General features: G+C 36.6%; 1 protein-coding gene across 1 annotated transcript in view; it reads left to right on the top strand.

Annotated features, from left to right (window-relative positions):
* The window catches only part of MDGA2 (MAM domain containing glycosylphosphatidylinositol anchor 2), an 830741-nt gene that overhangs the window by 499579 nt on the left and 309587 nt on the right, over positions 1 to 21575 (top strand). The window lies entirely within an intron of this gene.

Raw genomic sequence — 21575 nt, 5'->3', positions numbered from 1 at the left:
GGAAAAAGGCTTATCAGAAGGCAAAAAAGCTCTATGTGTCAGGGCTCATAGTTGCAAGAGTAGCAGAATACTTTGCCTTGAGTCTCTTTGTATATCAGTTTTGGTAGAGACTGGAAGGCTGAGATCAATTTAGAAGTTGCCAAATACCTCTCGCAGAGCGAGCTGCTAGACCATCTATGCTGCCATTGGAGACACACCGCTTCAGTTTTATAAACAATTTAGATTGGGGCCTGGGGCTAGAAGACAAGGAATTCTTTGTTGAGAGTGCTTCATTGAACACTGTCAGGTGGATTAAGATGGTAATACTTCCTCCAGCCAAGTGAGAGGGATTTCAAGAGTTCTACCGTAAGATCTGCAGACTTTTTCATCTACAAAAGACAGGGCTCCATAGTTCCTACCTCTCCTTCCTCAGTCATCATCTCTACAGTCCTGAAGGGCCTAACCCCTATGGCTAGTGAGAGTAGGAACGAAGAGTCAAAGAACAAAAATAGGCAAAGGGAGAAAAAGACACTAAGTAAAGCCCCCTCACTCTCCATTTGTTCCCCTCAGACTTTCAGGATATCAAGCTTACATTAGTATACAGCTGGAGGCAATGGAGAAAGTCTAAATTAGAAGGTTTACAAGTGTTTTTTTTTTTTGAATTATTGAACTGGACATTTTAATTACAAAAAGGGGACTGTGCCTGTGACTGACTACAGGGAACTGGGAAAGCTGTGAAATACGCCCCAAATTTAACCAATAGCAGGAAAAGAAATAGCCTATCCAATGACAAGTGACAGAAGGAATAAAGTTAATTTATTCCTTCTGCCACTAATGCTAATATTTATTAGTACTTACTGCTAATTCAATAAACCATTGCATACAAGCAGGAGACTTCAACTCTGGCAGATTTAAACTAACTGAATGAATGAACTTAAATTTTGTAGACTGGATTTCAGGCTTCAGAATGAAGTTTAGAAAACAATCAGGGATAAATGAGGCTAAACAGCATGGGGGAGCACACACCCAATCCCTCCACAAACCAGTGAGGTCAGGGCTACCACTTCTGCAGGCACAGTACCCTGAATTTCCCAAAGTGCCCTGCTGTGGCATGTATTAAATGCTGGCTGCTGTCACTAGCACAGTTCTCCCTGCTTCCCAGAAAACTCAATATTATTGCTGCTGCCTCCACCACATACCACTGGAATGGATTCTTCCATTCTGTCAATAGCTCCTTATTCAAAGTTTATGGTGGATGCATCCAGTTGGATGAGCTTGTGTCATGTGCCCACACTCTGGCTACAAAAGGAGGCTGGGAAAGAAAGTATTTATCATCTTCATCTTTTTTGGTGGGAGGTGGGTAATACTCAAAATATAGGGATGGAGTTCAAATGTTAGTCCTTGTACTTGATGAGAGCCAGACATTTACCTATTTTTTCCCCAAATCTTTACAGATCCCAAATATGAGAACCGTAATATAAGAAGTCCAATTTCCAAGACATTCTTTGACTCCTTCAAATTGTGTACTCTTCTAGTTAGCCTCATCTCAGCCCTCTTGACTGTCAGGATTTACATATTTGTCATTTGTAGAGCCTTTCTTTTATATTGATCACCACAACGAATAAAGTCAAACTGTATTAGACCATATAGTTAAAACAACTGTCTCTTGATTTGATGATTTATATTATGAAATTAACTTCAGAATGTTCTTTGTGCATGGTGAACTCAATGTAATTGCTTCCGCAAAATTTGTGACTTATTTTACAATTTCATTGTGTTTACAATAATACTGTGGGTTATTATATAACCATTTGAAAACAACTAGTCCATTTCTATTAGCACCACTCTAGTCTCTTGGACACTTGTAACAGTCATATGAACTGGTCTTCTCATATTCATTGTTGTCGCTTGCTTTTCAGTATCTTCTTGGCACTGCAGCTTGAGCAAATTTTTTTTTTTAATTTTTATTGGAGTATAGTTGCTTTACAATGTTGTGTTAATTTCTGCTGTACAGCACAGTGAATCAGCCATACGTATACATATATCCCCGCTTTTTTGGATTTCCTTCCCATTTAGGTCACCACAGAGCATTGAGTAGAGTTCCCTGTGCTATACGGTAGGTTCTCATTAGTTACCTATTTTATACATAGTAGTATAAAATACATCACACATCTCCCAACTTTTATAAGTCAAATTTGCTTCTGTAACACCTTTCTTAAAACTCTTCAAAAGCTTCCACTGCCTAATATGCTATATGACCTGGTTCCACTGAGCCCTGCCTACCTCTCAAGCTTCACCCCAGGTTTCCTTCCATTTCTCTGCCTTTGCTTCAGCCATGCCACTTTTGTTTCAGTTCCTGGAATTCACAAAGCTGCCCATTCCAGGGGCTCTGAATAATCCACCCTTTGCCTGAAATTCTTCTCAACCAGCTCTTACCAAATCCTCCCCTGATGCTACAGACTTATGTATTCCCCTTTTACATGTTCTCATAGCATCCTATACCTTCCTCCTAGCCCTTATCATAATTTATAATTCAGTGATTTTTACAAATTATTTATTTAAGTAATTATTTAGTGCTTTGGACTTCCTTTCCTTTCCTCCCTCTCTCCCTTCCTCCTTTCTCTCTCTCTCCCTCTTTCTCTCCCTTCCTTCCTTTCTTCTTTCCTCCCTCCCTCTCTCCCTCCCTCCCTCTCTCTCTCCCTATTCCTTCCTTCCTTCCTTTCTTTCCTTCCTTCTTTCTTTTTTCTTTCTTTCTTCCTTCCTTCCTTCCTTTCTTTTCTTTCTTTCTTTCTTTCCCTCCCTCCCTCCCTCCCTCTCTCTCTCTGTCTTTCTTTCTTTCTCTCTCTCTCCTATTGAAAACTCAGTACGTAGACTACTGTATGGAAAATGAGAGTAGGAGGGATACAGTGAATGTTTATGAAAAATATATAATGTCATAATACACATGATATAAGCAAGAAATATATTTAAAATGATATTCAATCTGGTTTGGGGACTGAGGGACATACACCCAAATTAAATTTTCATCTGGATTATGGGTTGTTGTTTGTTTTTAACATCCTTCCCTGTACTTTCCCCTGTTTTCCTATTATTTTGCTAGATAGCTGTTAAGGAACAAAAAACATGTTTAAGGGAATAGTTCATAATATCTCATCGGTGTTCATTATTACTTGAAAATAATTTTTTTACCAAAAAGTACACAATTTTGACTTGGATACATTGCCCCCTTTATCTACAATGGGTAAATTGAGAAATTTCTTCATTGATACTGCTTATAAATATATATCTCTGGGAACAAGAATGCTATCTGCCCTCTATTTTGTTAATTTATGCAATTAATTTAATTTATGTGTATGGTCATATAGAAGGTACTTTTATGAAGCTTTTACTACATAGTTCACTAAATTATAATTAAAATTTTAATTCATTATTGAAATGTATATTTTCAAACTCAATTCTTGAAGTAACTAAATAATGGAGAAAAAGAAAAGAGTTACATAATGCTATACATTGTAATTTTGTTTTCTGTAGACATTAGGCTTATATTAGGAATAATGATTTTGTTAGCATAGATAATACACCTTGTTGAAAAGCATGCTTAGAACACAAAGCCATATTTATTAAGTAGAGGTATTTTCTTATGTTCATGAAATTAAATTCGATATTCACTACAGATGTAAGAATGATGAACACAAGGGAGAATTATACATGAATTTTTATGGCAATGAATACAAAAAATTTAAGTAAAATTTAGCAAATTAATTAACCAATAGAATAAACGTGCAATAAATATTACCAAAAAAACCCTACTCAAGGAATACAATAGATTTCCCACTATATGAAAATGTATACACCCATCACCAATAGGTGTTTAAAAAGCATTTAATACAATTTTGCAGCCATCTTAATTTTAAAACAAATCTGTAAATAAATTAGAAGTAGGAAAAAAAAAGTACTTAAATCAAGAATATTCAATTTAGAAATCCTAAATGACAAAAAGAGAAAACTAAAATAATTTCAGGTAAGATGAGGATCCAGATATGAATGCTTGTTTGCACTATTAGTTTTTATATTGTCTTAGGTTTCTAGCAAATGTTCTAAGAAAGGAAAATAAGATTATTGATGTAAATTTTTTTAAAATTAAATTTTACTTATAAATTATAAGAACAATTTTATATATATATTTTAAATATATATATATAACATCAATATAAAATACATATTTATGTATAAAAACACAAAAGACTAACAAAAAGTTCTTGGATGTTTGAAAGACTATGAAAGTAATCGAATATGAGTTAAATATACAAAAATTAATAGTCCTATTTTAGTAATGAATAATGGCAATAAAAATATTTCACTCATTATTTCAAAAATTATGAAATATTTAGAAAAATTTTTCAAAACTGACATAGAACCTAAATGAAGAAATTGTTACTTCATATCTAAGAACGTAATATATGTTCTGAATTACTGAGAAGACATACCATGTTTTTGAGTGAGTACAGCTAACATAAGACGTAAAATATTCCAAATTAATAAATGAATTTAATGAAAATCCAAATTATTCCCAGAGTTTTGTGTTTATATAATTTTTAAATTTGAGTGAAATAAAATAATATAGACATTAATTAGAAGACAGAAGCCTAGGAATAACCTAGAAAGGTGAAATAGAATAGCAGTGAGGGGCTGGGACAGAATAAAGTTGTCTTAATAGAATTCAGAAGATAAAAACTACTGTATCATGCTAGTATGATTTTGCACAGGAACAGACAAAGTCATAGATCCTATTACACATGGGAATTTAATATATGATAAAGCTGATGTTCAGTTCATTGTGAGGTAATAAAATATTAAATGGTGCTGCTGATACCGTACCTACATCAGAAAGAAAATAAAGCTAGACCTCTAAATTGCATGATATTCAAAATTCATTTCTTGATGGAGTAAAGACTTCATGTGCAATCGAGGAGAAAATGAGGCATACTTTACCATACATTACCAACCAAAGCTATACAAAAAAGATAAGTGTACTTCATTACATTCCTCTGTTGATGAACACTTAAGTTGCTTCCATATCTTGGCTGTTGTAAATAATGCTGCTATACAGTGGGGCGTATGTATCTTTTCAAATTAATGCTTTCCTTTTCTTTGGATATAAACCCAGGAGTGGAATTGCTGGATAACATGGTAGCTCTAATTTTAGTTTTTTGAGGAACTTCCATACTGTTTTCCACAATTGCTGTACCAATTTACATTCTCACCTACAGTGTATAAGGACTCCCTTTTCTCCATATCCTCATCAACATTTGTTTGTGGTCTTTTAGATGATAGCCATTCTGACATGTGTGAGGTGATATCTCATTGTGGTTTTGATTTGCATTTCCCCTGATAATTAGCGATGTTGAGCAACTTTTCATGTGCCTATTGGCCATCTGTATGCCTTCTTTGGAAAAATGTCTATTCAGGTCTTCTGCCAATTTTTTAATAGGGTTGTTTGGTTTTTGATATTGTTATGTGAGCTGTTAATATATTTTGGATATTAACCCCATATTGGACATAGCATTTGCACATATTTTCTCCCATTTAGCAGGTTATCTTTTTGTCTTGTCAATAACTTCCTTTGCTGTTCAAAAGCTTTTAAGTTTAATTTGGCACCATTTAAAACATGGGGTTACATTTTCTTAATTATCAAAGATATGGTGTATTCTACCCAGTGTAAGTACATGAGTAAGGACAAAATTTCAAATAAGAATGAGTCTAAATCTTACACATAGCTTCACTCTTATAAATGTCCCATGTTAAGAATTTGGCTGTAAGTACTCACTGTGTCTGTTTTCTTTTGTGGGTTATCAAATAAAATTAGTCATTGTTTAAAAATCACTATGCAGGAAAATATATGAAACATTTCTTGTTTTCAAACTTGCACAAAATTTCTCATTGATTTATCTAAAAGCACAGTGCTTTTGTATTGGTATCTGCAGAAAGTACTACACATCATTGACACAGAAGCTTTGTTTACAATAAAGTACCTTATTCTTGGTTACTGATATGTCTAACAATGATTTAATTAGTTTCTCTTGTATAACTTCAAGGCAACTTAATTTTATTCAAGTTAGTTACTCAGCATTATCTATTGTTATGTAATCCATCCCATAGTTAAAATAGTAACATAAATTTTTACCCATAAAATGAAAAAGTAGTATACTTTGCTAATTTAGTGCCTCCAAGTATATAGAGTGGTTATTTTCCTTAAGAAAACACATTTGGATTTCTTTTGCATAGGATTTTTAAGATTTCTGGAACTTCCCAGAGGGAAAGACTACATCCAGTATAGTATTTAGTGTGTCTTTGCCATCTGGGTTTTTAGATTCATTTGGTTTAATTCAAAGATTAAAGAAAGAAAAATTGGACCAAATGGTGGAATAACCCCTGTGGAAAACATGCTTCTGCTGTGGTTATTTTTGAGACTAATTGATTCGTTACCTTGTAACTACACCCACGACTTCAGCTGAAGTTAATAACTGATTAACCATAAGCACATAGATTAATTGTGCCAGTGCATGCTGGGAGATGAGTTAGCTCTTCATGTCACTAGAGTATCCCAGTTTAAGTGCAGAGTAGACTAAACAACTGCTTCCATGACTTAGTGAACCTTTACTCAAACAGGTATCTAATGTATAAGAACTGATGTTGGATTTTTTTTTTTTTAAGGTGAACTGTCTTGCCTAGATAAAAAGATAGGGAAGGACTAAAATAATTCAAAGTTTTTTAGCCTAAAAGACTGGAAGCTTGGAAGAAAACCCCTAAAATAGGGCCATACTACTGATAAAGGAAATCTTAAATAATGTTGAGTTGTAAAAATTCATACCATAATTATACCATTAAAATGATTATTTATTAAAGTAGCTAGTTCAGGAGGAGCTTCAAGATGGCAGAGGAGTGAGATGTGGAGATCGCCTTCCTTCCCACAGATACATCAGAAATACATCTACATGTGGAACAGCTCCTACAGAACACCTACTGAAACACTGGCAGAAGACCTCAAACTTCCCAAAAGAGTCTTGGTAATCCAGCCAGGTATCAGGCCTGTGCCTCTGAGGTGGGAGAGGTGAGTTCAGGACATTGGTCCAACAGAGACCTCCCAGCTCCACATAATATCAAATGGCGAAATCTCTCCCAGAGATCTCCATCTCAATGCTAAGACGCAGCTCCACTCAACGACCAGCAAGCTACAGAGCTGGACACCCTAGGCCAAACAACTGGCAAGACAGGAACACAAACCCACCAATTAGCAGAGAGACTACTTAAAATAGGTCACAGACACCCCAAAACACACCACTGGAGGTGGTCCTGCCCACCAGAAAGAGAAGATCCAGGCTTATCGACAAGAACACAGGCACTAGTCCCCTCCAGCAGGAAGCCTGTACAACCACTGAACCAACATTAGCCACTGGGGGAGACACCAGAAACAATGGGAACTATGAACCTGCAGCCTGCAAAAAAGGAGACCCAAACACAGTAAGTTAAGCAAAATGAGAAGACAGAGAAATACACAGCACATGAAGTAGCAAGGTAAAAACCAACCAGACCAAACAAATGAAGAGGAAATAGGCAGTCTAGCTGAAAAATGAATTCACAGTAATGATAGTAAAGAGAATCCAAAATCTTGGGAAATAGAATGGAGAAAATACAAGAAACGTTTAACAAGCACCTAGAAGAACTAAAGAGCAAACAAACTGATAAACAACAAAATAAATGAAATTATACGTTCTCTAGAAGGAATCAATAGCAAAATAACAGGGGCAGAAGTACAGATAAGTGACCTAGAAGATGAAATAGTGGAAATAACTAACACAGAGCGGAATAAAGAAAAAAGAATGAAAAGAATTGAGGACAGTCTCAGAGATCTTGGGAAAACATTAAATGCACCAACATTCGAATTATAGGGCTCCTAGAAGAAGAAGAGAAAAAGAAAGGGACTGAGAAAACATTTGAAGAGATTATAGTTGAAAACTTCCCTAATATGGGAAAGGAAATAGTCAAATCCAAGAACTGCAGAGAGTCCTATACAGGATAAATCCAAGTAGAAACACACCAAGACACATATTAATCAAACTATCAAAAATTAAATACAAAGAAAAATATTAAAAGCAGCAAGGGAAAAACAACAAATAACGTACGAGGGAATTCCCGTAAGGTAAACAGCTGAAACTTTGCAAGACAGAATAGAGTGGCAACACATATTTAAAGTGATGAAAAGGAAAAACCTACAACCAAGATTGCTCTACCCAGCAAGGATCTCATTGACATTCGACGGAGAAGTTAAAACCTTTACAGACAAGCAAAATCTAAGAGAATTCAGCACCACCAAACCATCTTTACAACAAATGCTAAATGAACTTTTCTAGCCAGGAAACAAAAGAGAAGGAAAAGACCTACAATAACAAACCCAACACAATTTAAAAAATGGTAATAAGAACATACATATCAATAACTACCTTAAATGTAAATGGATTAAATGCTCCAACCAAAGACATAGACTGGCTCTATGGGTACAAAAACAAGACTCATATATATGCTGTCTACAAGAGACCCACTTCAGACCTAGGGACACATACAGACTAAAAGTGAGGGGATGGAAAAAGATATTCCATGCAAATAGAAATCAAAAGAAAGCTGGAGTAGCAATTCTCATATCAGACAAAAGAGACTTTAAAATAAAGACTATTACAAGACACAAAGAAGGACACTACATAATGATCAAGGGATCAATGCAAGAAGAAGATATAACAACTGTAAGTATTTATGCACCCAACATAGGAGCACTTCAATACATAAGGCAGATGCTAACAGCCATAAAAGGGGAAATTGACAGTAACACAATCATAGTAGGAGACTTTAACACCCCACTTTCACTAATGCATAGATCATCCAAAATGAAAATAAATAAGGAAACAGAAGCTTTAAATGATACATTAAACAATATGCACTTATTCGATATTTATAGGACATTCCATCCAAAAACAACAGAATACACTTTCTTCTCAAGTGTTCATGGAACATTCTCCAGGGTAGATCATATCTTGGGTCACAAATCAGCCCTGGTAAACTTAAGAAATTGAAATCATATCAAGTATCTTTTCCGACCACAACACTGTGAGAGTAGATATCAATTACAAGAAAAATATCTGTAAAAAATACAAATATGTGGAGACTAAACAATACACTACTTAATAACCACGAGATCACTGAAGAAATCAAAGGGAAATCAAAAAATACCTAGAAACAAATGACAATGAAAAAATGACAACCCAAAGCCTATGGGATGCAGCAAAAGCAGTTCTAAGAGGGAAGTTTATAGCAATACAATCCTACCTCAAGAAACAAGAAACATCTCAAACAATCTAACCTGACACCTAAAGCAATTAGAGAACGAAGAATAAAAAAAACCCTAAATTTAGCAGAAGGAAAGAAATCATGAAGATCAGATCAGAAATAAACGAAAAAGAAATGAAGGAAACGGGAGCAAAGATGAATAAAACTAAAAGCTGTTCCTTGAGAAGATAAATAAAATTGATAAACCATTAGCCTGACTCATCAAGAAAAAAAGGGAGAAGAATCAAATCAATAGAATTAGAAATGAAAAAGGAGAAGTAACAACTGACACTGCAGAAATACAAAGGATCATGAGAGATTACTACAAGTAACTATAATCAAATAAAATGGACAACCTGGAAGAAATTGACACATTCTTAGAAAACCACAACCTTCCCAGACTGAACAAGGAAGAAATAGAAAATATAAACAGACCAATCACAAGCACTGAAATTGAGACTGTGATTAAAAATCTTCCAACAAACAAAAGCCCAGGAACAGATGGCTTCACAGGCGAATTCTTTCAAACATTTAGAGAAGAGCTAACAACTGTCCTTCTCAAACTCTTCCGAAATATAGCAGAGGGTGGAACACTCCCAAACTCATTCTACGAGGCCACCATCACCCTGATACCAAAACCAGACAAAGATGTCACAAAGAAAGAAAACTACAGGCCAATATCACTGATGAACTTAGATGCAAAAATCCTCAACAAAATACTAGCAAGCAGAATCCAACAGCACATTAAAAGTATCATACACCATGATCAAGTGGGGTTTATCTCAGGAATGCAAGGATTCTTCAATACAGGAAAATAAATCTATGTGATACACCATATTAAAAAACTGAAGGTTAAAAAGCATATGATCATCTCAATAGATGCAGAAAAAGATTTTGACAAAATCCAACACTGCTTTATGATAGAAAACCTCCAGAAAGTAGGCATAGAGAGAACTTTCCTCAACATAATAAAGGCCGTATATGACAAACCCACAGCCAACATCGTCCTTAATGGTGAAAAACTGAAACCATTTCCACTACAATAAGGAATAAGACAAGGTTGCCCACTATCCCCACTGTTATTCAACATTGTTTTGGAAGTTTTAGCCACAGCAATCAGAGAAGAAAAAGGAATAAAAGGAATCCAAATCGGAATAGAAGAAGTAAAGCTGTGACTGTTTGCAGATGACATGATACTATATATAGAGAATTCTAAAGACGCTACCAGAAAAGTACTAGAGCTAATCAATGAATTTGGTGAAGTAGCAGGATACAAAATTAATGCACAGAAATCTCTTGCATTCCTATACACTAATGACAAACAATTGGAAAGAGAAATTAATGAAACACTCCCATTTACCATTGCAATAAAAAGAATAAAATATCTAGGAATAAACCTACCTAAGGAGACAAAAGACCTGTATACAGAAGATTATAAGACACTGATGAAAGAAATTAAAGATGATACCAACAGATGGAGAGATATACCATGTTCTTGGATTGGAAGAATCAACATTGTGAAAAATGACTGTACTACCCAAAGCAATCTACAGATTCAGTGCAATCCCTATCAGACTACTAATGGCATTTTTCACAGAACTAGAACAAACAATTTCACAATTTGTATGGAAACTCAAAAGACCCCGAATAGCGAAAGCAATCTTGAGAAAGAAAAGCAGAGCTGGAGGAATTACGCTCCCTGACTTCAGACTCTGCTACAAAGCTACAGTAAGGAAGACAGTATGGTACTGGCACAAAAACAGAAATATATATCAATGGAACAGGATAGAAAGCCCAGAGATAAACCTACACAAATATAGTCACCTTCTCATTGATAAAGGAGGCAAGAATATACAATGGAGAAAAGGCAGCCTCTTCAATAAGTGGTGCTGGGAAAACTGCACAGCTACATGTAGGAGAATGAAATTAGAACACTCCCTAACACCATACACAAAAATAAACTCAAAATAGAATAAAGACCTAAATGTAAGACCAGACACTATAAAAGTCTTAGAAGAAAACATAGGCAGAACACTCTATGACATAAATCACAGTAAGATCCTTTTTGACCCACCTCCTAGAGAAATGGAAATAAAAACAAAAATAAACAAATGGGACCTAATGAAACTTAAAAACTTTTGTACAGCAAAGGAAACCATAAACAAGATGAGAAGACAACCCTCAAAATGGGAGAAAATATGTGCAAATGAAGCAACTGACGAAGGATTAATCTCCAAAATTTACAAGAAGCTCATGCAGCTCAATATCAGAAAAACAAATGACTCAGTCCAAAAATGGACAGAAGACCTAAATAGACATTTTTCCAACAAGATACACAGATAGCCAACAAATACATTAAAGAATGTTCAACATCACTAATCATTAGAGAAATGCAAATCAAAACTACAATGAGGTATCACCTCACACCAGTCAGAATGGCCATCATCAAAAAATCTCCAAACAGTAAATGCTGGAGAGGGTGTGGAGAAAAGTGAACCCTCTTGCACTGTTGGTGGGAATGTATATTGATACAGCCACTATGGAGAACAGAATGGAGCTTCCTTACAAAACTAAAAATATGGCTTCCCTGGTGGCGCTGTGGTTGAGTCCGCCTGCCGATGCAGGGGACACGGGTTCGTGACCCGGTTTGGGAAGATCCCTCACGCCACAGAGTGGCTAGGCCTGTGAGCCATGGCCACTGAGTCTGCGCGTCCAGAGCTTGTGCTCCACAATGGGAGAGGCCACAACAGTGAGAGGCCCGCATAGTGCAAAAAAAAAAGAAAAAAAAAACCCTAAAATTAGAACTACCATACAACCCAGTAATCTCACTACTGGGTGTATACCCTGAGAAAACCATAATTCAAAAAAGTCATTCATTTACCACAATGTACATTGCAGCTCTCTCTACAATAGCCAGGAAATGGAAGCAACCTAGGTGTCCATCGACAGGTGAATGGATAAACAAGATGTGGCACATATATACAATGGAATATTACTCAGCCATAAAAAGAAACAAAATTGAGTTATTTGTAGTGAGGTGGATGGACCTAGAGTCTGTCATACAGAGTGAAGTAAGTCAGAAAGAGAAAAACAAATACTGTATGCTAAGTCGTATATGTGGAATCTAAAAAAAAAAAAAAAAATTATGAAGAACCTAGGGGCAGGACAGGAATAAAGACGCAGATGTAGAGAATGGACTTGAGGACACGGGGAGGGGGAAGGGTAAGCTGGGACAAAGTGAGAGAGTGGCATGGACATATATACTACCAAATGTAAAATAGATAGCCAGTGGGAAGCAGCCACATAGCATAGGGATATCATCTCGGTGCTTTGTGACCACCTAGAGGGGTGGGATATGGAGGGTGGGAGGCAGATGCAAGAGGGAGCAGATATGGGGATATATGTATATATATAGCTGATTCACTTTGTTATAAAGCAGAAATTAACACACCATTGTAAAACAATTGTACTTCCATAAAGATGTTAAAAAAATTGGCTAGTTCAAGCATCTGCTATTCTCCTAGAGCTCCCTATTATTTTATTTTTTTTCCTTATAAACTCCTTGGTCTTCCCTATTTGGATTTAAATATGTATCTCTCAAGTTAGAGGAAAAGAAAACAGTGAAAACAAAGCAAGACCCCTATGATCACATGTTGTCCTCCAGCTACTTCCCTAACTCTTTCTTGTCAGAACTAAGTCTCTTGAAAGGATTATATCCATTCATTATTCTGTGTTTTCATCTTTTACCTCTTAAGGTGCAGAAAAATGACTACTTGTTCCATGACTCCACTGGCACAGCTCTGATGAAGCTCACCAGTAACATATTTCTTGCCAAATGTAAAGTCCTTTTCCAGTTCTGTTTTTACCTTGATTTCTTTTCACCATTTATTCTGCTCTCCAACCCCTCCAAAGGCGTGGAATTACTTTTAAAATTCATTTTGTTTCCCACTAATTTGTTTTGTCTCCACTTCTCTCATCACTTTTCCCTCAGTCTTTTTCAGGTATTTCCCTTCTTTTTTGCCTCCACTTGATGTTGACCAGGGCTCTCTCCTTGGTCCTTTCCTCTTTTCATTCTGCCCTCCTCTTGAGTGGTTTCATTCCCTCAGAGAATACTCATGTCTCCTGATCCACATCTGTAGCCCAGACTTCTCATTCTGGCTCCAGCTTATAAATATTGTAATTAAGAGAGCAACAGGTGCTTGACATTGAGCATGGTCCAAATAAAAACAACTCCTTTCCCTTTCGCATTTTCCTTCACCCACGCCCATGGCCAGGTATAGGTCTCACTCTACATTTCCTATTTCAGTTAGTGCATTGTCTACCTGACTGCCAAACCAGGTCCTTCCTAAACTCCCACCTTTTCCTCAGCCCTATATCTAATCAGTTATCCAGTTCAGTTCATGTAAGTTTCTAGGGTTAAGAAAGGTCGCTTACATCATTTTATATATATAAATAACTTTAATTTGTCAGTTTATGGCATATTTAATCAGCCAAAGAAAAAGTTTACAGAAAATTATTTCAGTTAGAAAGGGGTAGGTAGCTATTGCATTTATGGGGAAAAAATGAATTTTCCTTAGTCTTATTATTGTAGTATGTATAGATAGCCTTGTTGAAAATTGCCATTGAACATATTAGTTACAGATTAATCTTCCTTTATATTAATTTATTAGATCATTATTGACTACTTTTGCCCTTTATGTCAGGTTCTAGGAATACAACAAGCCTAAGGTATAGATCTTATCCACATAGGGGTATATTTTATAGAAAATCATTTTAGTTTCGTTATTTAAAAATATATAAAGCAGATATTCAGGTATCAAATAATATATTCAATGATTTACATTATCGTATAAATAGGAGTTTTGGCCTCCATTAAATTATAAAAATCAGTCTTTGTTTCAAATAACATTTTGCATTTGCCAATGAATATCATCTCTAGGTGTTTGAATTTTACATACTTAGCCTGTAAAACTGAAAGAAATTTATTTTAAAAGAAGAAATAAATGCAGATAAAATGTCAGCAATAACATAAAATATCCCAGTGTTGTTTTGTAATAGTATCTAAGCCACTTAGTGTGAAAATTGATGATTGAATAAATATAGGAAATTATCTTATGGTCCCTGAACTGTAAATAAACACTGAAGAAAATTAGAAATGAACTTCAAAGCCCTCAGATGGAACAGCATAGCAAGTATTCTGTCTATATCCTGGGAGTTTTGGAAGATGTTGACTCTCAAGTGAATCCCTCTCATGAAATTACCTTCAGCTGGAAGGAGCCGCCTAACCCAAGTTCAAACCTCCTCCTCACCAGGCCTAATCTAGTGGCTGATCATTGTCTTTCGTAGGACAACTCTGAAAGACGATCTCCACTCTAGATCTCCTTCTGGATCACATGGAGACTTTGTAGTGATGCATTACAGTTTAATTCCCCTCACTACCTAATCCTGCCTCCTTTTTTCTTTTTTTTTTTGTCTGCACACCATCACAAGAATTGATCCTGCGAGCACTCCCCAGTAAATTTCCTGAATGCATCTCTTCATGAGAGAATCATATTTTCAAGGAAACATTCTAGATGGTCTGAGGAAGTAGAGTCTAAAATAGAATGTTAGATCACCCATCAGTGCACTAACTGGCTGACAATGAGGACCCCATTGCTGGTGGTAGGTGGACTATGGATAGTCCTTGAATGCTATAGTGGTAAAATTGTTAAAACCTTCACAGATGGTGAACAAGGATAGGTACCAATGGAAGGTAACACTCTGTGAATTCAATATCTCAGGCTTTTGAGGAATTCAGTGGAAAGTAATAATTATAAGAACAATGGAATCAGTTTCTGCTGAGTGCTATTTATACAGTGTAGAGAAAGAAGAAAAGACTGAGTGTGATTAATCATGAGTTTAAGGTGATGTGTGAGGATAAGAAAGCCTCTGTAGCAGAATATAAAGAAAGTCTTATCTTCTTTAGCCAGAGGTTATAAAAGCTGATAATAAGGCTTAGAATTTATTTAAAAGTATAGCAGAGTTCCAGAGACTCTTGACTCCTCAGTCCCAGTGTACCAGCCAAGCCAAGATCTGAACCCCAGCTAGGAACAAGTAGAACCCTGACTTGGGGAGGTGGGGTATATCTGGGTTTGTGATCTTAAAAACCTTGAAAACCTATATATTCCTAAACCTTCTGGGCCTACAGAAGTGGACCATTTCTTCCAATTAGGGGCTATCACTTCTATCTTTCTTAAATATGATGCAGAATCTTCTTCCTTTTGTGGTAGTACATACTCCTTTTAAGATATACCCTCACCTCCATTCCTTGCCACCAGATTAGTATATAGGGTCAATAGATGACATGATTTGACCGTAGAAATGCTTTGTCTCTAAGGGAGGAAATATCCTATGCTATGCTTCAAATGAGCTGCAGACCCTAGCCAATACTTATGGGTAGGAGTCAGGAGAGTATGTAGGGAGTAGGATCCTGAGGCTGCTGGACCAAGTGGGATTGACAGTAAGATTGAGTAAGATTGGAGATGGAGAATAAGATCAAATGGAGATAAAGAATAAGAGTTCAGGGGCTTCCCTGGTGGCGCAGTGGTTGCGAGTCCACCTGCCGATGCAGGGGACACGGGTTCGTGCCCTGGTCCGGGAAGATCCCACATGCTACGGAGAGGCTAGGCCCGTCAGCCATGGCCGCTGGGCCTGCGCGTCCAGAGCCTGTGCTTTGCAACGGGAGAGGCCACGGCAGTGAGAGGCCCGCGTACCGCAAAAAAAAAAAAAAAAAAAAAAAAAAAGAATAAGAGTTTATTGATATGGGAGCATTCTCCCATGATGTACGATCCAGACCCTGGCCAGGATAGCAGGACATAGTTGCTGCTGTTAGGATGGTTCTCAGAAGCTTGAGGAAAGCAGTGGTCCCCATAAAAAGAAGTATACATGCCACAACTGCTGTGCAGATAGTAGAAAAAGGGATCAAAAGTCTCAGATATGTAAGCATGCTAGAGTGAATTTACCAGTTAGAGCCACAAAAGTCAGCAACTCAGTATATTCTGTGTAAAGGCTTAGAAGACACCACATTTATTAAAGCAATAGGAATGTGCTGACGACTGAGATACAGGCATTGTTGATTCTCAGAGGTGACTGTTCTCTGTAGGCAAATGTTCATAGCAGGAGATGCTATTACAGAATTGGTCTTCCTGATAACGATGGGATGGTAGGATCTCAAAGTAATAGAGGCTAGGTGGCAGTATGTAGTTGTCACAAGCAAGATGGACACAGCTCTCTTAATGAGCAGCTAGTTCAAATGTATCCAGTGCTCTAGACTCACAGAGAGCTATGGAGATGGTTAATAGAACACAGCATCCCTTGAGGCAAAATAAAAGGACAGTCAACAGGTGTATTGCCCCATATACACAATTAAAGAAATCATGGCATAGATGATCTTATTTGCAAAGCAGAAATAGAGACACAGACATAGAGAACAAACGTATGGACATGAAGGGGCAAAAGGGAGTGGGGTGGGATGAACTGGGAGATTGGGACTGACATATATACACTATTGATACTATGTATAAAATAGATAACTAATGAGAACCTACTGTATAGCTTAGGGAACTCTACTCAATGCTCTGTGGTGACCTAAATGAGAAGGAAATCCAAAAAAAGAGGGGATATATGTATATGTACAGCTGATTCACTTTGCTGTACAGTAGAAACTAACACAACATTGTAAAGCAACTACAATAAAAATTAATTAAAAAAAAAGAAGTCAGATGGATGATCAGGAGGCTGAATATGGTCATATAATAAAAAGTCAGGACTCCTTGTTAAATTGTTGAACCTGGTAATTTTCAGACCGTGTGACCTGAAGTGCCAATCATGCATTGGGTTTTGTCATATCTACGAACACTCTGTCATAAAATAGGGCAGACCTATCAGGAGTCCATCATAAGATGGAAGTGGTACATCTAAGATGAGGCATGACCAGGGCCAAAGCACCTAAGTAAAATGTACAAGCAAGTGCCCAGACCCCTACGGCATCTATCAGTGTTTTACCAGTGTCTCTATCTGAGTTCATACCTGGCCACATAGAGGGTCTCTTTTGAGCTAATGGTGGAGAAAAAAGGCTAAGCTGCTTTAATAATGAGTCAGCCCAGTACATGTATGCAAGGCCAAAATTGGACTGCTGCTTCACTAAAACCCCACTCTGTGATGTTCTTGATAGACAGGAATAAGGGGAAAATCTTCCCAGTGAACAGAACTTCGACTTGGGTGGTGTACCTGGCCAACTACTTTGTGTGGAAAGGGGAGATCTGTTCAAGTGTTTGGATGGACCTATGGGCGTGGCATGAAGTGTGATAATATTTGTATTGCATGTTAATGAGCACCAATAAGTATCTACCACAGAAGCAGCACAAAACACAAAATAGACAGAGTAATGCAGACAGTTGATATCAACCAACTTCTGTCACTGACCACCCATAGCTGGGATAACAGGCTCGTGAAAAGAATAGCTATAATGGTAGGGATAGAGGCTATGCATAAGTTTGAAATATGGGTTATATTCATGAAGGTTGGTCTGTGTACTGCCACTACTGAATATCTAACCTGGCAGCAACAGACACCAACAGTTGCCTCTTTATACAGCATTATCCTTCAAGAATACCAACCAGTCCCTTGGTAGCAAGTTAATCATATTAGAACTTTTTTACCCTGAAAGTGACAGTGCATCATTTTGATTAAATTTGACATGTATTCTGAATATGGACTTTTCTGCTGCCCTCAGCTAGCATCAGCCCTATCCAAAGGCTTTTAGAGTGTTTTATTCTTAATACATGATCCTACCTAATCACTCATGGGACCAGAGCACATTTTATAGCAGTGAAGATATAGCAGTAGGAGCATTGCCATGGTAATCTCTAGTCATATCATATTCTATACCACCTAAAAAAATTAACTTACTAGAGTGATAGAATGGCCTTTGGAGGAGGCAGCTGAGTCTTGGAGAGATAATATCCAGTAAGGAGGGAGTGCCATCTTCTGTGATGCAGGATACATCCTAAATCAATGACCATTATTATATGATGCTTTTGTTCTTTTCTTTCCTTCTTTCTTTTCCTTTTTCTTTCTTCTTTTTTTCTTTTCTTTTCTTTTTTTTGGAGAATACATAGGTTCAAGAATCAAGTAGAGACCCTACTTACTACCATCACATTCAGTGATCCACTTGGGGAATCTGTGTTTCCCTCCCCACAACTCAGGTCTCTCTGCCAGTTTAGAAGTTCTAGTTCTCAGAAAGGGAAAACCTTTTATTAAGTGACACAGCAAGAGTCCCATTAATCTTCAAGACATGGTTGCTACTCTGTTACCTTAGGCTTCCTGTGTCAGAAAATAGCAGAAAAGAGGAGTCACCATCCTAGCAGGAGTAACTGGCCCATATAGTCAGCTTGAAGGTAGGATTGTTGTTACATAGTGAGGCAGCAAGAATATATTCTATACCCAGTTGATCCACTGAGTCATTTCTTGCTATTCTGTTGTCCAGTTTTGGTGGTAAACAGACAAATGCATCAGTAATAGCTTGAGAAGAGCACGGTTACCAGGGGCTCAAAATCCTCAGTGACAAAGATCTGGTAGCCTCACTAGGTAAACTACTTATACCAAAAGATGTACTAGCCCAGGATGAGAGCAATCTAGAATGGTAATAGTAGAAGGACATGATAACTATCATCCCACCACAGTTTCTTTTGAAAGATTTCCTAGGAAAGGTGATTACCCAAAATCCTGGAATAACTTTTCTGAGATAGAGTGAATTTTCATACCTCACAGGTGGATCTGAGTGGATGCTGTAATACACACCCCCAGATCCCTTCCTCAGGGCTGAAGCACTTATTCCTCCAGCCACTGAAACTTTTAGCAGCTGATGGCTATCAGCTAATTCCTTCTCTAGAAATTGCCATATGCCAAAGAGAGCTGCCCCTCCCAAGGTCAAGGCTCCTGGTGGGGAGCAGCACACTTGCCAGGACTGGTTGATGGGAGAGAGGGTTGTAGTATAAAGGCTTAGCTTCCTTGTCTTAAGGCAGTACAGTTTTGAGGGGACCTCAGGACTCCAAAACTTCTCTAGAGTTAGAGACCTCAGTTGCAATTGCACTGTAGTTCAGCTGTCCTCCTTAACAAATCTATTTCCTTCACTCCCCCACGAGTCTTGAAGGTACTTTCCAATACACTTCCTGCACACATCTGTCTTACAGCCTCTTTTCCGAGAAACCTGACCTAAGGCATATATTCAGTAATATATAGACTATATATTAAACATATCTTTTAAATGATATATTTCTATATATCACTTAAACTGTATATCATGTATGTATATATGTATGTGTACATACACACACAAACATATAATCTCACTTAAAATATATTTTTTAGCCATGCCATTATTTGACTTGTCTAAAAGAAGTCTTGTTTTTGGCTTGTTTTTTTGTTTCACTTTTAAATGTGTTTTTAATCTTTTAAAACAGTAATAAAAAGGCAGAAATATTTTATGCTGTACAGAAAGGTAACCACTAATGGCATATTTGTTTTTAAGTGTGAAAAAAAATCATTTGGGAGTTTTATGAAATGGAAATTCCAAAACATGGGTGAGTCTAACAGATAATTCTGCCAATACAATGTTCAGTAAGCCACTGTCACAGGATTAGATCCTCAGAAGGCCAGTGACCCGAAACTCACCTAAGTCAGGGAAGAGCTTGTATAAAGGATTGTTTGGGTTTGGTCTATTCCTGACTGCGCCTATCAACACCACCACCTAACATGAAAAGAGCTAGGGATACATCAATAAATGGGTTTGAAAAATATCATATTAATAACTATTTGGAACCCAAAGAATGTCACCATTGTTACAATGTTTCCCATCCAAATCTGTTTTCTTCTGAAAGTTTCCGGCTTGAGAATTTTGTTTTTACAATATAACACAGCTCATATTTCTAAAAAGGAAACTGTGACTAAAAGAAAATATGTTTTGAACAAGAGAAAATAAGTTGTTTACAACTGACTCACAGTACCTTTTTTTCAAGCCACTAAGATGGAGTTCAGCTAATCAATCTCCGGTAGGATTTGATTTATATGTAAAAGCCTAATCATCAAATAAGAGACTATTTGATGGATTTTAAAGACCTTTAAACATTTCATGGTAATAATGCTGGTATCCCTAAGTACTCCAACTTATTAAAACCAGGCATATATCCCTGCACAGCTAATAGAATGAATTTAAACTGAAAGTTCCTACAACTTTACCAAAAAAGCAGCAGTTGTTCTGTAAATTGTCACTACTAAAATTAGAGGCCATTGAGATAGCTGTGAAAAGATTCTAATGTTGGGGGAAAAAAAGAAAACTCAGAATGTTGCAAAGCTAGACATCTAAGTAGGACTGTCAAGCAATTCACATTGGAAAAAAGCTTTTTTAAAACTGGGGAAATTTGGGATTCTGTTCTTTACTTTGATTCCTTAGGGAAGCTATTACTTCACTAATTTAGTTGCCTTTTTATTATTTTAACACATCTTTATAAAATATTTATTTGTATTTATTTTTTTATTGAGGTATAATTGACATATAACAGTATATTAGTTTTAGGTATACAACATAATGATTCAATACTTGTATACATTGCAAAATGATCGCCATAATAACTCTAGTTGCCATCAGTCACCATACAAACTTACAAATTTGTTTTTCTTGTAATAAGAACTTTTAAGATTTACTCTTTTAGAAAGTTTCAAATACACAAAACAGTTGTTTTAAAGCAAATACGCTCCGTAATTTCTTTTTCTCTTAAGAGAAGAACCTGGGATATGGTATATAGGGGTTGGCAATCTATGGCAGACAATGTATGGCCCATGAGCCAAATCTGGCTGGGGCACCTGCATTTGTAAATAAAGTTTAATTGGAACTCAGCAACCCTCATCTTTCATTCATTTACCTATTGTCTTTGGATGCTTTCACACTACAATGGTAGAGTTGAGTAGTTGAGACAAAGACTGTGTGAACCACAAAGCCCAAGATATTCATGAATTGTTTCTTTCCAGAAAATGTTTGTTAAACCCTGTAGTAAATATCCCTTCTTTAGAATGTATGTAAAATGGCAAAAATTTAGTTCCAATATTCAGTAATAGAAATATTAATGCCTTTTAATAGTACCTTCTGTTAGCACATTTTTGACTAGCAAATATGATCTGGG

This window comes from Orcinus orca, chromosome 2, assembly GCF_937001465.1.
Source record: "Orcinus orca chromosome 2, mOrcOrc1.1, whole genome shotgun sequence".
Lineage (NCBI taxonomy): Eukaryota > Metazoa > Chordata > Mammalia > Artiodactyla > Delphinidae > Orcinus > Orcinus orca.
The sequence above is the reverse complement of the archived record's forward strand: the minus strand, read 5'-3'. Positions and strand labels throughout refer to the sequence as shown.